General features: G+C 37.4%; 1 pseudogene; it reads left to right on the forward strand.

Annotated features, from left to right (window-relative positions):
- Window positions 1–2,623: 2,623 nt before the first annotated feature.
- On the forward strand, window positions 2,624–3,121 carry LOC118543687 (large ribosomal subunit protein eL32 pseudogene; annotated as a pseudogene).
- Window positions 3,122–5,027: the final 1,906 nt, after the last annotated feature.

The raw sequence follows: 5,027 nt of genomic DNA on the forward strand, positions 1-5,027 counted from the left end.
TTGAAGAAACAAGAAAGGATTCTTCTATAGAGCCTTCAAAAGGAAAATGGTCCTACATACATATTGATTGCAGAATTCTAGCTTCCATAACTGTGAGAGAACAAATTTCTGGTTAGTCACCCAGTTTGTGGTACTTTGTTATGGCAATCCTACAAAACAATAAAATTACTAAGGAAAAAATATTGCAATTCACATATGAGAAAAAACAGTGCCAACACATTCTAGAAGGAACTTGACCTAGCCTTGTTCTAACTCTGTAGCTTTTAAATTTTCAGCCTTATGCCGGTAGGAGACATTGACTCTTAGAAGATCAAGAACACTATAATTTGTATAGCCTCACAAAAAGAGTATTATCTCCATTTTCCCTAGGCTTTCAGGTGACAAAGAGGCCCTTGAACTATATAGCTTCTGATTTAGGAGTAGACTTGATAACAAGGCCAAGGATAACAGAAGACATTAAAATGTGGCCATTGACTTTATACAAAATATCCAGATAGCAGTTAACTGGCTCTCTGTAGTCCATAGTCACTTCCTAAATGGCCCTAGATCTGTTGACCACATTCAAAAGTTTATCTTTTCTAATTCATACTTCTTTTGCAATGATATGAGTGAAACTGACCAGAAAGAAAAGGTTCTTCTTCTTCTTCTCTTTTTTTTCTTTTTAAAGATTTTATGTATTTTTGACAGAGAGAGAGTGTACAAGCAGGGGAAGCAGCATGCAGAAGGAGAGGGAGAAGCAGGCTCCCTGATGTGGGGCTCAATCCCAGGACCCTGGGATCATGACGTGAGCTGAAGGCCGATGCTTAACCATCTGAGCCACCCAGGCACCCTGAAAAGGCTCTTCTTGATATAAATGCTGTGGGTCCAAAGTATCTGAAACAGCTACTATTGAAACAGAGGCACCATGGGACATTTTAAACATAAGATGTTTAGTTTTCAGAGTTATAGTCTGCTAAATTGAAGTTTAAAGTTAGAATACAAAAGAAGAAAAAGGAACATCTTCATCTTGCTATGAGAAAATGGAATGAAAAGAAAAAATGAAAGACACTAGGAAATGCTAAGTGCATCCTATTAGTCTTCTTTAATGCTCTAGGCATTTAAGGATCAGAAATACAGTCATCAATTAAAAACTGCTTTTTGTGTAAGAATATTCTTTTTATCCCAATCAGCCAACCTTCAACACACACACAGATACATACACGTGCCACAACTTATACACACAGAAAAAGCATTTGCAAATTTGCAATTTATTTTTACAGTGGATTTGATTTATTATTGGAGTTATGCTTTTATTCTGGCTGAAACATTAAAAAGGACTCATCTGTGGTGTTCTTTAGGACCTGTTTGAATTTTAGTTTTAGTAAATTTCCAAGATTTAGCTATTTCCATAAAAGAAAATATTGAAAGTGACGTGTCTGACCTTTACTAGTTAAGATCAGTTACTTGCTCTCAAAATGGACTGACTGAAATGATCTTAAATATGTCCTGAGTGTGGGTTATATAAAGGGGTTTCTGAATGTAGACATCACTGCCTACTCTGAGTGTTGCCTGCACTGATGACTAGATGCAAACTCTTAAATTGCTCCATTGACCACTGCAGTGTGAACACGAGATAAAGTCTAGAAATGCTCTTGCAAGCAGTCGACTAGTATATCTTTGATGTATTCCAGTTTTGATGCTATACAACAAGCTTACACACAGATCTTAAGAATTACTCCTATGGGGAGACCAAGACTATCATTCATCACACGGAAAGGGGCTACATAAACTTTATTCCTCTCTAATTATAAAAAAGAAAAGAAAAGAAATGTAACCGTGTCTTAATTCTTTGAAACATATATGCATCTAATATCCATACCACTGTAACCTGTTCTGGTGTAACCTTGGAGTATGCCCTGCTCAGTTCCAGTGGGTAGAATATTTTCTCTATAGCCTATGCCTTATCTTTATCAAGATACATTTTCTCTCTCTGTATATTGGACAATCGTCACTTCCAATTGGATCTTTTCTTTCTTAAATATGATGTATTTGGCATGAAATACTTTCATGCACAGATTTCATGAAAAAATTGATATAATGTTCTCTTTTACCCTAAAGATAGATATAGTCAGAGTTACCACTTAAAACTAAATTCCTTTCGATAATTCTCATTTTGAAGTGATTCTAAAGTCTTTTACACACAGGAAAAGTCATATTCCTAGAAGGTGAGACAGGAAAAAGATCCACAAAACTTATTTTATTCGAGTATGTTTGAGAGTGAATCTCAATCTGAATATACCCAGCTTCTCATAATGCAGGCAGCTCAGCAACCACGTCTCCCTTCACAGTGCCTCAGAAATGAGAGGAGGATACTCTTGTTTTTAGAATTGAAGTTTTTTAACCTTATCCAAATACTCAGACGGCAGGAATAAATACTTAAAAACTGTACATTTGTTTCTACCTTGAATAATGAAAAAACAAGAAGTTTTCTAGGTAAAAAGTTTAAAGGACTTTATTAGCTGTTTGACCTTGATGCATGTGTATAACTGCAAAACAAAAAAACTGGAAATAACACTTAATTGGAAGTAAGGAAACCTAGTTTATAGTACTGGATCTGTTTAAAAATTTCCATTTGAATCTCTTCCTCGGCGCTGCCTGTGGAGGTGGCAGCCATCTGTTACTGGGCATCATGGCTGCCCTCAGACCTCTGGTGAAGCCCAAAATCGTTAAAAAGAGGACCAAGAAGTTCATCCAGCACCAGTCAAACCACTATGTCAAAATTAAGTGCAACTGGCAGAAACCCAGAGGCATTGACAATAGGATGTGCAGAAGATTCAAGGGCCAGATCTTGATGCCCAACATTGGTTACGGGAGCAACAAGAAAACAAAGCACATGTTGCCCAGTGGCTTCCGGAAGTTCCTAGTGCACAACGTCAAGGAGCTTGAAGTGCTGCTGATGGGCAACAAATCTTACTGTGCAGAGATTGCTCACAGTGTCTCCTCCAAGAACCGCAAAGCTGTTGTGGGAAGAGCAGCCCAGCTGGCAATCAGTCACCAATCCCAAGGCCAGGCTGCGCAGCGAAGAAAATGAATAGACAGCTTGCTGTGCACATCATATTTGTGTTAATAAAACCATAAAACTACCAAAAAAATTTTTTCATTTGATCTTGCACAAGTTGCCTCAGTTTCCTCACTAATTTAATGAAGGTGTTGGAATATTTTATCTGTCAGACTCCTAACAGTTCAGAGATCCTACAAGTTGATGATGGGTAAACCCCCGTGTGCTGTCCCTTTCCCACGTGGAATTCAGAGGTAGAAACAATAGGACTGTTACAGAACCTGGACTGGATCGCCCAACGGAAGAACCAAGCGCACCTGGAGATCTTGGAGGCTAGGAGGTTTATTTAACGCCGGAGGGCTCAGAGGAGAGTGGTCTCCAAAGTTCTGAGCCCCAAGCACAAACAAAGGGGCAATTTATACACTTCTACTTCCGCATACTTGGCCTTTGGGGCGTGCGCTAAGCAGGGCAGGGAGAAGAACCCAGAAGAGCCCCAGGACAAGGACTGGGACTCTCCTGCTGGCTCCGTTGGCCCTCTTAGGACACAGATTTTCCTTATCTGGACTACTTCATTTTTAATTGCTCCAAAGAGTATTTGTAAAATATTGAGATTTTTCATTAAGAGTTATATTACAGTTCTCCTCTGGCTGTTTTTTTGTTTTTGTTTTTGTTTTTTTTTTAAGGTTTTATTTATTTACTTGAGAGAAAGTGAGAGCTAGAGAGAAAGCACACACAGAGGGAGAGGGAGAGAAGCAGACTCCCAACTGAGCAGGGATCTCCATCCAGGGCTCAATCCCAGGACCCTGGGATCATGAACCAAAGGGAAGTCAGACATTTAACCAACTGAACCACCCAGACAGCCCCTCCTCTGGCTGTTTTTTTTTTTCAATTTATCAAGTTTGGTTTTCCACAGTTCATCATAGATTTGCTAAATAGCAATCATGTTATTGTTTTTAGATTAACTATTGAATTTTATTTTCTTACACTTCTAAAACATGAGGTTTCTAAACATGGACTATTCTTGCCTACTTTCTAGCATAGCAAACAAAAAAGTTTTGGGTTAACCGTAATACAATTTAAATTTTATTTTGAATTGAAATGATGAGAAACTCAGTGAAACTATTGTTTCAATCAATGATATGTAATGCATATCAGTTATTATAGAGACTAAATAATGTCAGAATTTTTATGTGCATTGGACACCCAAGCAGACAATATGGGTTTCTTATTCACTCATTCATTTGTTCATTCACTCATTCATTCATCCATTTGACAAACATTCAAGGAATACCTCTTATGTGTGAGACCCCAAATTAGTTTATGGACATAAAAAGATAAACAGTCTGTACTCTAATGATTTCAGCTCCTCCAGAGCACTGCTTCTCCAAAATAATATGTTATAGGGATTTTTGCTTCTTTCTGGAAAATAGGCATGGTGAAGGAAATTCCCACACTTAGTTTCTGAGTCTATTCTTAGTCTATTCTTGTCTACTTTCTACCATTAACAAGCAAAAGTTTTGTATTAACCAGTAATACAATTTAAATGTTTATAAATGTATCAGTTTTGTTCATAATTTTTTAATACAAATGTATTTATAGTTTCCTAACATTTATGCTTCTTTATAAAAATGAGTAGCAATGGGTACTTTAATAAAAAAATATCAAAAACATTTTGTATGTTAGGGTGCCTGGGTGGTGCAGTTGGTTAAGCGTAGACTCTTGGTTTTGGCTGGGTTATGATCTTGGGGCTGTGAGATCGAGCCCCACATGGGGTTCCGTGCTCAGGGCAGAGTCAGCTTAAGATTCTCCCTTTACTTCTGCCCACCCACTCCTGCTCTCTCTCTTTCTAAAAAAAAAAAAATCTTTATACAAAACCATTTTATATGTTATTCATTTTTTCAAATATTTCTGTTTTGCTCAATCTCCATTTGGAAATAATTTGATTCACAGTCATAATCCTAAGAATTAGGCACTCTATTAAAATTTACTT

Source organism: Halichoerus grypus, chromosome 3 (assembly GCF_964656455.1).
Source record: "Halichoerus grypus chromosome 3, mHalGry1.hap1.1, whole genome shotgun sequence".
Taxonomy (NCBI): Eukaryota; Metazoa; Chordata; class Mammalia; order Carnivora; family Phocidae; genus Halichoerus; species Halichoerus grypus.